General features: G+C 39.2%; 1 long non-coding RNA gene across 1 annotated transcript in view; it reads right to left on the bottom strand.

Moving 5' to 3' along the window:
- LOC117001823 overlaps window positions 1-13,565 on the bottom strand; it is a 100,391-nt gene that overhangs the window by 46,886 nt on the left and 39,940 nt on the right. The window lies entirely within an intron of this gene.

The following is a 13,565-nucleotide window of genomic DNA, read 5'->3' as shown; positions in this document are numbered from 1 at the left end:
GTGCTGCAGGTCACACACAGAATGCAAAGCACATCAGGTGTACTTGCAAAGCCATTGGCTTTGCTGCCCTGATGTCTGCACATAACAGCTCCCCAAAACTCCATCAATAAAACTAGCAGGAGGCCAACCACAACATATGCTGCCCTTTCTAGTGTCGAGAAAGTTTTTCTCTCACTCTGTAAACAGCTGATTCCACTATTTACTCTTGAATGATGGGGTTAAATTTCCCACAAGGAAAATCAATACAAAGACCCATAAGGCAGAAGTACTATTGCAGTTAAAACACTAAAGAGCTGCTATATGGCAGTAGGGTTTCTAATGACTAGAGAGATGTGTTTTTAGCAGAAATCTCTTCCTACCACGGTACAGACTGAAAGGAAAACTAGGTATCACAAGTCAATGAGGAGAGTGGATAATTACATGCTTTTAAACAAGAAAGAAAAAGAGATGAACATAAGAGAAGTAGATGATAAAGATTCAGGCACTGCAACTGTTCTGACTGTGTCCAGTTCCAGCTTTTATCACCTCCAGTTTTCACCCCTTCCTGAAATGCAAAGTGGACATAAATTATCCACACATTGCCAGTGAGCAACCACTCAGTCCCAGTGGGTGACACGATCCAACTGTACACACCCCAATTAGCTACAGTGCAAGAACTTTATGTTCAAAAGAATATATACCCCACTTCTGATCTAGTACTACTGCCTCACAGAACACATTACATTAGGCCATCCCTGGGATGATGATGCTTCCTCCTCCTCCAGAAATCTTCACAGATTTTGGGATAACTGGACTTTGAGCTGTAAAATTCTAGTTTCTGACTGCCAAGTCTGAGTTCTTAGCTCTTTCTTGAAATAGCAATATCCTGGAAGCAAGTGACTAAATAAGAACTTCTGCTTTCTTAAAAATAAAATCCTAAACTGCTCAAGAAAAAAATCCAAGCATGGAATTATGAGCTTCTGTAGTTTTGATGCAAGAACTTAAAAACAGAGTATACCCTAAAAGCTCAAATACTGGAATGCAAATAGTTCATATCTTAAGGTAAAGAACAGAAAAATTCTGATAATTTGGAGAATAATGTATATTAGAACTGTAAGAAAACAAGCCTTTTCCAACTTTCTCTTCTGGAAATACTGCAGAATACTAATCTTTAGTCATAGCTGGGTTATGGCCTACACTCCTGTGACTCTCTTGAAAAAATTAAAAATGCTAACACCTACAAATATTTTTATTCATTTTTCCCTTTTTATATCCATTTTGTTTATTTTACCTATCAATTGCTGTTAGTCTTCATCACATGGTACCATCTTTGAAATGCAGAGTATCTCATGTGAGATGTCACAGTGCTTGACACAGCAGGACTTGGAGCTGTATGGAGAACACAAGAGCTGCTTCTTCAACCAGCCAGTCCTCATGAAAGCATTGGAAATTCTCTTCTGCCTCTCCAATTATTAAAGATCTATATTTCTGGGCAGAAAGCAATGATACCTGCATCTCAGCTTAAAATTTAAATAAATTAAATCAGTTTCAGGTTAAAATAACAAGAAGTTTAAACTATTTAAATATTAATGGACTTTTAATGGGACAGATAGAGAAGGTATAGATATCTGAAGATACCTGTAAAATTTTAGGTTTGTCTTTAAGATAATCATATTTTTTCTGAGTTTGTTTGAAATTGTTCTTCCTCTGCTTTTTGTGTACTTCTTTTCAGCTATCAAAGGGAAGTTTCCTTTGCTGCTTGAAGATCCACTCAGCCCTATGAGACAAAGCCTAGGGGAAAACAAAGCCACTGTCACCAGCACTGGCCACAATGGTGTGGTCTGAGGTTGAAGCAGTTGAAAGCTGTCACCTGCACTATCTTTGCCATTCTCCTCAACTCTTTTGAATCATCTCAGTGGAAACTCCATTTGAACAGTAAAATTAGCACTTGTGTTTAGTTTGGATTTTTTTTTTAATAATCAAAATAATTGAGCAGAGGTGAGACATTTAAACACTCCATGTCACTGTATTGTACAGCATGACTTCACTTCTAGGCAGGCTTAATTTTAAACTGGTCAATTCAGCAGCTGGCACCTCTCATCAGAAACAACATTTTAATGAATCTTTATTTCACATACTCAAGATTGCACTTCTCATGTTTTATAAACAAATTAACTTTTCCTTACAAAATAAAGATTGGTTGAGCTGCTGCAGACTTCAGAATAAATGGATGTCTAATCAGTTACAAGAGCCTGATTTCTCCATGCACTTTCTCAATTTCTCCTCTCAGCATTATATGAGATATCCATTATCACCATTCTCACCGATTTAAAGCACCTACTTCTGTAATTTCCACTTTCTTTCAGCCTAAAGATGCAAGAGCAACAACAAAGTGGCACATACAAATGGTGTGCAAGTGGGTTCAGTAAGTGTGAGCAAATAGGTAAATGGCATCTATCTTCTGCTTGCACAGATCTATTTTTACATTTGTGGCCTGTTGAAAATCTGCATCGTGTTGCTCAGTCACTTTCTTGGTTACATTTCCATCAGTGACTATCTAAAATACAGTCATCTCAAATGGGTAGCCAAGCAACCAAAAATGCCCCCATTATGAAAGCCAGGGAACTGCCTAAATCAGGGCAATTCATCCAAATCACTGTCTTCCTAGTAAGGTTCAGAAAGTTAAAGGAAACACTATACAAGTTCCAATCTTCCTTTAATTATAGGAGCAATCAGGATGAAACTACAATATCTGAGTATCATGTACCTTGCATGTGACTGGATGGATATAAAAGGTCCAGCTATAAAAGGTCCAACCAAACTGTTTATTATGACTAAGTTGAATTTTCATCAAACCAAATTTATTCTGATAAGAGCTTTCTTTCCGCTTTTTTATTTCTTAAGCTGCACAGAAACATGAAACGTCAGGTATTCAATTCCCAGACACAACCATGGGGATTTACAGCTGCTCTTTCATTCTGGCCTTCCTGGGAGTCTGCATGCTCCAAGAAGGAGACAGCACAGAACAAACCTGGAGTGCAGCCAGAGCCATGGAACCAGAGAAAAGTGCAGTCTAACCATGGAAACCAGAGCTGTAGACACTGAAGTTTGGGGGGAGAACCAAATATCTACAAATCACACATTTTGTGTAGTTTCACTTGAGCCATCCTAGCCTGGTCCCACAGACCACCAGCAGCTGGAAGGCACAAGCTCTCCTCCTGCAGTGCATCCTCTGAGCAGTGTCAGGCAAAGGTGATCAGCTTCCACCTGACACTGCTCTGTCAGCAAATCACAGCACGGAGAAGGGCTGGCAGAGCCACCTCCCAAGTGTGCTCTGGGCTGGAATGCTAATGTAGGGCATCCTGAGATACCAAACTGCTACACCAATACAGCACCAGGACCAGAACTTAGGGGTCAAAAATAATTTACCAGAAATAAATGTCAGCATTTAGTCAAATAGTGCCCTGTGACATGAACAATTTTTTGAGCTTATGACTTTTATTCCTCATTCTCAAATAATATTGCAATGTCTAGACATTTCAACAGCAGGCATACTTCAGGTCATTGTTTTTTTTAGTCTGTGCAACAAAAACCTTTGGATCATTTCATACAGTGGCCTGCATTTACAGCCAAATGAACATTAGCCTAAGCTTTGACTTTCCATTGATTACTTCCATTTCCACAGTTTCCATGCTTGCAGAAATGGGATTAATTTTTGCAAGCACAATCATACAATGAATTTGTTGCTCGTGTACTGGGCTGTCTATGATCAATGGACCAGCAATTAAGTCATACTTTGTTAACTGATTAGAATAAGTATAAAAATAGATTTTCTTCCAGGCTTGCTCACACTGCATATTTTTCAGCCTAGATTCTAATTTCAATATGACAATTTCACAGAGTGAGATACTGTTCAATGTGGGAAAACAATCACTGACAAAAAGAAAAAAATTTTCTTTTTGTTCCAGAAAAACTAAGGCAGGGAAAAGAGAGTGCAGTAAATCTTAAAATTAATAGATATTGCAAAGGAGACTTAATTCTTTACTCATATTAATACTAGAAACCTCAACATTTTATTCTCTCCAAACGTCTACCTTATCACAAACTCACTCTTTATCACATCTTACACATATTTGAGATTATTTCTGCATGAAAGAAAGGTACTCAGGTACTCTACATGGGAAAATCTAAACCTTTGCCATTTTAAATCAGTTTGAACTTTGCTTTCATTCCTGCTATTTCTTAGCTTAAATAGGTTTTAAGGGATGTGCAGAATCTTGATGATAAACTGGGAATAAATTCAGAACCTGCTTTCTGAGTCTTTTCATTCCAAGGGGATGGACAATTGGACACACACATTTCAGGCAGATTAAATTCTTAAATAAACCCACTTGGTTTCTCTTTCCTACACTGTTGCTGCCAGCCTTAGAGGTTTGTTCAATGTGGATTTTAAGCCCTTTAGAAAAATCACACAAGTTCTTCTTTTAAGCAGAATGGCAGGCAGCCATTTCTAACTATAACTGCTATCTGCCTTTATATCAGATGACAATCATACAAGGTATCTCCTGGGTAAATAATATGATGTCCTAATAGTCAACATTTAGGCACAAAAGAACATATCTGGGATAAATCTTTCTGTGGCCTTTTGGTAAAAGTTAAGAAAAAAATGCAGGGGACATCTTTAGAAAGCATAATTTTTAGATGTGTGTTCTTTTGCATATTTTATGTTTAAGGTATAATTGCATATTAGATATGTTCTTTACATTAAAAAGATTGTATAAGAGGAGATTAAAAAATCACTTCAGAGAGACCATAGAATGCTATGAATCATTATTTACATACTGCTGGACTAAACCTATCATTTTCCTCAAATATGACTTTCCTATTCAGTCAGCTACAAAATTACAGAAATACCTCAGATTTCCAGAACAAGTTCCTCTTGCAGAAATGAGCTCCCAGGCTCAGTTATAGTTCCCAAAAAATCCCCTTTCTGTCATTTGTCTGCATATCCACTTAGGCTCTAGCTTTGCTAGCATTATTAATGATGTGCACTGCTGTCTGTCTTAGACAAAACAAACCCCACAGTTATTTACCTCCTTTAAGATTTTAGTGCCATGTGAAAGAAATGAGCAGTAGAGCAGATAATATTTTTTTCTAAGTGTGATGAACCAAAAGAGTGAATATTGGCAAATGCTCCACCACTTTTTAGTTCTGCTGTACAATCTCATTTCCTGCTTCACACCAATCACTGTACTGTCCTTGTACTGAATACTATCTGAAGCTTTCAATAACCTACTCAACAATTTGTGCAACACTTCTGGTGCAAAACAAAGGCTATCATGCAACAGCCATCAATTTATTTTTTTTTTAAAAAGCAATTAAAAATAGTCAGGATTTTTTTTTTTCCTAGGTCAGAAGTCAGTGTATGCTGAGACATGGAAACTTTCCCTGCAGGGAACTGCAGGGGAAATGGGACAGGACTGATTTAAAAATACAAGCACAGAAGACTGTGGAAGAACTCCAAGAGAGTGAAAACTGTCTTAGAAACTGTAAACAAGGAATGGTTATCAGTGGGAAATACTTCAAGAATCCCATGGAAACAGACCAAATAATATTTTATGAATTGGCTCCTTTAAGCCACATTTTGTGGGCTTTTGAATAGCCTTTGGAAGACATGTGCTTGAGACCTGCTATTCATAATAGTCAGTTTAACCTTTCTCACTGGGCTAATGGCCTAAATTAAAAGAAGTAAATCTGAGTGCGATGGTTTAGAGATGAAATTAGTGTCACACATCACTTGCAGATGTTTGGTTTCACAGGTCTTACAGTCATCAACCCAAAGATCCAATTTATTTGTTTTGCCCTGTTCCCAAAGTTTGCAGAAGTTCATAGAACTGCGCAGACACTTCCTCCCTCACACCCTAAAGATACTGAAGGATATTTTTTTGTTTGAAAAAAGAAACACAAAACCGCTTTTCATGATTACATAGAAGAACAAAACACAACTAAACCCCATTCCACACTGAACAGCCCAGGCACAGGTTGGGCAGGTGGTGCTTCCTTTGGAACTCCTGCTGCAGCCCTGGTCACTCGTCCTGGGGCGGGAGGGCCCTGGCAGCCGCTGCTGCTGCTCCCAGGATCAGACACTGACCCTCCCTGCTCTCCTGTGAAATGCTCAGTTTTCATCCAGACACAGGGCTACTGAGAAAAACAAGCACACCTTTGCTTTCTGACTAGATTTTGTATTGTACCACATTACACACAAATGTTTTCCAGTATCACATTCGCAGGAATGAGGGAGCTTGGCTTCACTGGAGGAGGTTCTCAAGACATGCATGTTTTAAAAATATCATGGTGGCCTCCACTGAAGGCTTCCTGTACAAGAGCCAGCAGGTAAGGACACAGGAATAGAGCATTAAGAATGCAGAAAAGAAGTAATACTTTTAAAAGATTATGTGGTTTCTAGAAGCAATTTACTTGCCTTTGGGGTTTGATAAAGGCAACGTGCCAAGTGCATGCAGCACAAGCACTGAAGTGAATGGGAAAACTTCAGTTGCCTTGAATGTTTTTTTCTGACTGCATCTTTAGTGATAGAATGGTCTGAGCTGCCTCCTTTGAATAACTAAATTTTCTTAAAGTGAGATCCTAGGCAAGATTGAGCCAGGATATAAAGAACAGCTCCTGTCCTGGCTGTTTGTGCACTTGGATTTGCAGAGGAGGATTTTGGCTTGAAAAACTAAAGGAAAAACCTGCCCCATTTTTCACTTTAGTGATTTCTATATGGTCTGAAACTTTCTGTAGATATGAAACTTTGCTGCATGTATTTTTGACTGCAATGTGTATGCATGTCCTTTTCAATTACTGTTTTTATACCTTTTTTATACCCCGTTCTTCACAGGAGGACAAAGAAGGAACTGTTGTGTGTGCAGTCAAGTACATCACTTAGAAGAGCTGCTACCAACATCATCTTCTCAACTGTGGTGTTGTCACAGAAGCCTCTCAGAAAATCCCTGTCCCTCAAACTAAACACAGCAGTGCAAACAAAGTTTTTGTGTTTTAGGGCCACTTGCTTATTTCAGAAGAATAACGTTTATTTAAGAAACAACAGGGAGATGAACTGGAATGGATTCCATTGTTTTCAAAATCAACTGCCAAGAAAAAAGAACAGAAGCATTTATGATTTTCTTCCTACTGTGTTGCTTCTGAGGAACAGAAAGTTTGTTTTGATACCCAGCAAATTCATGGAGTTGTATCTTAATTTCTAGAGCTACTGCAGAAACACATTTTACCAAAAACTGAAATTTGATGAAATTGAAGTCCAGACATAATCACATCCATTCTAAACCACAATATTTTCCTATTGCTGCTGACCAGAATGAGTTTAAAGTCTCCTCTCTTTTGATGACAAGGCTGTGATGACTATATTTCTCTGTTAAAAAACCCCAGCATGATCCCACTCAGAAAATTCTACAAGTTTGGTTGGTTTGGGTTTCTTGTTTATATTTTCCAAGGTTTTTTGTTTGTTTGCTTTTAGTTTAAGTGAGTATACTATGGGAATTTACTTGCCTGTTTTCTTTTGCAGGTTCCTCAGGTGAAACAGCCCCACAGAGCAGGGGCAGTGAGCAGGCAGGTGCTGTCAGACCTCTGGCAGCAAAGGAAACAACAAAGCAAACCCAAACAAAACAGGTCCAGAACCAGCAAGAGAGCAATCCCTGGAGCTCCAAATGTTTTAATCAGATAAATTATGGTGGGTAAGACTGTGTCCACAGTGTCCTATATGCACCAAGCAAAACCTTCCACCAGTACTTTAACTCCCTAAAATACTATCAAATGCAAGAAGTGGTAAATTATTCTAGGTTGCAGCCAAAAATTACAGGTCAGGAATAATGATGCGAGTTTTTTTCTTATCAAGTACAGAAGCAATGTGTGAAATTTCCTGGTTTTTTCTCTGAAGGACTCATGATATCAGTGTTGTCACAAGTATTAGCAGCTGTATTTGCTAAGAGTCCTTTTTTTCCTGACTTTTCAATCTGATGATTCACACAGGCAGTTAGTGTTGTCCACTGCACAGTCCCAAAGTAAACAATACCTGCACAGGTCAGCCAGCATTATGAGAATTTAAACAGCACCCAAGCATAATGGTTAGATGAAGACATATTTTTAAAAAATATATAAACATAACAACCAAAATTATAATAATATGCTACTATTTAAATCACTCTAATGACAGCAACAGCAACATTCAACCATTTTAATAAAAATTAGATCTTATAAAAATTCTGTGTTCATAAAAACACTTGTCAGAAATACACTGTGGTAAATTCCACAGTTGAAAATTAAATTTCTCTTCCCTATTATTATTTTTATTAACCTTTGCTTTGACTGAGCCTAACCTGGGTTTGGTGTTAGAAAAAGGGAGGTATTGAACACTCCAACAGTTTGTCAGGCTTTTCATCTTTTCTTTCTTAGCAAAAAACCACCCAACATAACATTTGAGTTGTGTAAAGTCTCTTAAGCATGTCCCTATACCTTGTGTGTTTATCCCACATTTTAATGAAACATGTAATTGTCTTAACAGACTATCTATTATCATATAAGGTCCAGTAAATAAAATGCGTTCTTAAACTCATTTGCAACAACAGTCACATGAATTGACTAAATAACCATTTTAAGTACAAAATGAAGGTGTGATACAATACACAAACACTGATAGAGAAAATGGAGTCTTTTCTCCAGCAAAGCTCTTCAGCTATCAGGACTGATTTTCAAGCAGAGCTTCTCAGTTAAAGCTCTTAAAGGAAGTCGTTTTAGAGGAAAACTGCTCTCCCTGTTATTACAAATAACAATAGATAGGCACAGACTGCAGTGAATTTATAGCTGTGTCTCGCTCTTGGGACTCTGCTTCTGTTCATAAACAACTCAGATACACTCTCATGGTTTGTGCTGTTAGCAGAGCCCCTAGAGGGACTTAAAACTTTGTATTCATGCAGCAACTATCCATTATGCTATATATTTTAGATGATGAAATTAGCACCCAGGAGATACATTCATGAAACATTACATGGGGTTTTAGCTCCGTGACTCCCCTTGATTTGAATGGCATGTGTGGTTAAACCCTTTGCAGACCTTGGAGAATTCAGCCTCAGATACTTATCTCAGTGGCAATAACACAAATATTAAGGCTAATGCTCCTCCCTGAAGCAGCATTGCTTAATCCTTGTTCTTGATGCTGCCATCTTAGTCCTTCTGAAGAAAGTTCTTTCCCTCCCTTATTCATCAAACTATTCAAATAAAAGCAATAGGGCTACATGTAGAAAATGTCACTGCTCAGCAGAATAGTGCCAGCATTAGCACACACATTCATACAGTCACCAGGATTGTCTTGGGGAAGATTATCTGCTGCAGTCCTTAACACAGTACGTGCCAATTCTACAGAAGATGTGTTTTCAGTTAAATTATACATCTCAGTTTGCAAAGGGCTATTATTTGCCAGCTCATGGAAATTATGGGATTGAAACCCATATTCAACCATGGCATATTGTTCCATTTTATTCCATTTTTTCTGGGAGCAGCCCTATGCCAAGAAAACAATGCCTATAAAGCAATCAGAGATACCAAGACTAGTGTTAGAATAACAGTAAAGACCAAGGTGATGGACTTCTTTACTCTCATGACACTGTGTCACAACAAATGCAGTGGCAAGACAAATGTCACAAGACCAAAACAAAAGGACATTGCCCTTTTAGATAAATACAAACCTAGATTCAATTCTACTATTCCCAATGAAAAAGGCCAATATTAGCTAAAGAAGAGCTCCCACCAATCACTCAAGTACAGAGCTTGAAATATTTATAGGAATTCTTGGAAATAATGCCAGCATCCTCTTTTGTCAGTGCTTAGCTATAGTAAGAAAACACTCCTTCCTTACTAGAAATTTGGTTACCTGTTTCCTTATTTCTAATCACTCATTTTGTTAATGATCTGCAGTCTTTACTGCATTCAGTGCAAAGCACTGTGACACCTTTCAATCCTCAGAGTAGCTCTGACTTCTGCTGGCCAGGGCCAGTAAATCCCCTTTTCACTCCCCAGGTTGGGGTTGAGAGGAGGGGTAAGAGAGAGACAGAGAGACTGCCATTGACAGAAAAGACATCTGCAAACAACATTTACTTCATTTTCAGCTTTAAATAAATTCAGGGTGGATCTGGTCCTCTGTGTATCTGTTGTTGTCCCCTGTTCTTGTCCCACAGCCACGCCTTTGGAGACAATATTGCCTGAATCCCCTCTATCACAGCTGATGTTGTCTAAAGAGAGGTGCATCAAAAGCAACCCTGGAAAAGGTTGCAGCAAAGACTAAAAGCAATTTCAGTGGAAGCCACTTCTCAACTTTTCCTGCTATCTTTCATACAAGTCAAAAAACCCACCAAAAACACAACCCAAAACCCAACCAACATTAAGAGTTTGGTTTAGATATCTCAGTCCACATACAGAATAGAGGTCAACAGCAAAACCATTTCAATAATTAGAGAAACACATCAAATCTTCAAAAGCCACTAACTAAGCAGTGGTCTCTCCTCTTCACAGACAGTGAAATGCACAGCATTCATTATTAACTCAAATACATTTTCTCTGGTCAAAAATCAAAACAGCATTTACTATTAAATTCTCTGAAGTAATAAGATCACAGTGGCTGCTGACTTCAAAATTTAAGTATGATCGCATAGAACTTTAGTTCCAGTGATTTTTCTGCCCACCAGCTAAGAAATTAGTGCAAAATTGCATTTGAAAGTCTGTTCCCCTTAATGTTTTTTCACAACACAGTGCCTCTCTGATGCTATACTGCTTATAGAGGTTTTTTATAATAGCAAACAGTCAGCTGCACTTGCTTGTATCCCTGTTGTTCAAAGTAATTTAATGCCAACTACAATTCCTGAAAACCTTCAAAATTTCCTGCAAATCCAAATTCAATTATACTGGTAGAGACTAATCAGAGACTACATGAGTACTCTCTTGGTATCTGGGACATCATTTAATACCACAAATGTAGCACTTTTGAGTCTTTTTCTTCAGCAGGGATGCTAAACAAAGCAGAAGAATCACAGCAGATAAACTTCTCACTGTAACCCTGCCCTCCTCTACATTTACTTGGCCAGCTACAGACACTGACTAAAAGGCAGACAAAGCACAGGTTGAAACACAGGAGGGAGAAGAAATGCAAAGGTGTCTTTGGAGACTAGGGGGCCATTGGAACTCTACAAAGGTCCAGGGATTTCAGGGATGGGAAATAGGAGTAAAGGAAATGAAGACTATATTGCAGCAGAAGGGCAATACCAAGATATCTGCAAGCAAAGAGGAAAGGAATGGGGAAAAACCCCCAAACTATTGGCTTCAGCAAAGTAATGGTTTGGGGAAAACCACGCCCATTGAAGCCCCACGTTCATTTGTACCTTCAGCTGCCTCCAGCTCCTGTTCCTCCTCCCTGGTGGTTTGCAGCTCTCTGGACCTGCTGGTGCACTCGCCCATCCATCAAGAGCCTGTACTGCTGTTCTGGGAAGGATAATGGACTTAGAACAGCCTAACAAAGAATATTACATTATCCAAACCAGTAAGGTAACTGGAGGCAGGAGACAACCATCAGGCACGATCTGGCATTTGTCACTGTCTGCAATCATCAGTGACACAGGATTATAGAAGAGAATTATTGGAAGACATTAGGGTTTTACTCAAACATCTGAGAATTATATTAAAGTCATATTTGCAGCAACACACTTACAGAAAATTAATGTTCTCTCTGTCACTGCAGGGACAGGATAGGAGAAGCTGTAGGCACTTCAGACAGAATCATCTATCACTCAGTATCAGGACCTGGTTTGGAGGCTAATTCTGGGCTCCCTCAGTTCCCAATAAAAAGCAAAGGGTCCTTATCCATTTAAGGCCAAATCTATCACAAACCTGGCAGCAGCTCTTCTTCACCCAAGGAGTGAGAAACCATTCTGATTTTTCCACAAAAAACCCAAAGCACCCATTATTCTTCTCCTCCAAGGAAGCAGAAAGAGATGATTGATCTATGGAAAGACTCCCTGTGCAAGAGCAAGCCATTACATATAAACTATTTTTTTAAAAAATCTCGTTCACTCTAATAATTTTAGAAGACTTAATTGAATACTTTTTAAACAACCTGGACTTCTAGCAATTGCAATTTATTTCATATTGCAAATTTAAACCTAAAAAAGTCATTAGCCTTGTAAGAAGGGCAGAAAATGAAATCCTCAGATGTTTATTCATCAAAAGATGCTCCTTGTTTCCTTATTAAACAAGTAATACACCATTATTAATTTAATTTTGATATCTAATATACTGCAGATTTTCTAAACTCTCATTAATTACACCTTGAATGGTTATCAGGTGGAGTTGTGGCCTGTAGATTTGCATTGTCTGGAGCTCTGCTACACTATGCTTGACAAATGAGCATTTTAAACCCCAGGGATTCTCAGCACCACAGACACCAATCCCCTCCTCAGTCAGCTGCAGGTGTGCTGAACACAGGTATGTCCCACAGCACTGACCCTCCTGGCTACCAAAGACTCTGCTTAGTAGAAGCTTTAGATGTCCAAATAAAACCTTCAGAAATTTGGTATTTTCCAGACTTTTGGGATTCAAAAAAGCCCTCACCACACAATCTCACAAGCCTCAAAGAGCCCAGCATCTTTTACTTTCAAAATACACTACTTCAGCATGATGCTGAAAACACACTCCACAACACACTTAAACTGCTGAAGAAACACAAATGTAATATACATTATATAAGCACCTAGGTTGGGCAGTCCCACAGATACAGTCTGGGGGAGAGTGGATTGAGGGCAGCCCTCAGGAGAGGGACATGGGGGTGATGGATGAGAAGCTCGACACAACCTGGCAACGTGCACCCACAGGCCAGAGAGCCAAATGTGTCCTGGGCTGCATCCCAATGAGTGTGGCCAGCAAGCTGGGTGACTTTAAACTGACAGATGACAGGTTTGGATTAGATACTGGGAATTCCAATTTACTGTGAGCCAGAGGAACAGTGGCTGTCCCACCCCTGGAAATGTTGAAGACCAGGTTGGATGGGGTTTTGAGGAACCTGCTCTAGTGAAAGGCTTCTCTGCCCATGGCAGGGGGTTGAACTAGGCAATCTGGAAAGTCTCTTCCAACCCAAACCATTCTGTGATTATGACAAGTTCTTGGCTTACTTATTCCTAAGAAATTCAGTCTCCTCAGCTCCAGCTGCCCAGCTCATGAAATCAAACCCTTCTGATTGCTGAGAACAGAGAAACTGTGGAAAAGGCTTTGTCTCTTAGCTGCTGTGTCAGTGGCCTTTGCCTGCTGCAAATTGTGATAACTACATTTCTGCCTTCCTCTGAGAGGTTTCTGCACCAACCTGAGTTTGCCACAAGGAGGGCCCTGTCCCTGCTCCTGGCACAGACATGATCTCCCTTCCACCCTGGAATTCTTGGTTTGGGCTCCCTTCAACTGCTTTCTTGACTGGAGACCCACGCCAACACTGAGAAGCTCTTCAAACTATTTGAGCAGCGTGGGCACAGAGACAAAAT

This window comes from Catharus ustulatus, chromosome 12 (genome assembly GCF_009819885.2).
Source record: "Catharus ustulatus isolate bCatUst1 chromosome 12, bCatUst1.pri.v2, whole genome shotgun sequence".
NCBI lineage: Eukaryota > Metazoa > Chordata > Aves > Passeriformes > Turdidae > Catharus > Catharus ustulatus.
This window is presented reverse-complemented; position numbering and strand designations above follow the sequence as displayed.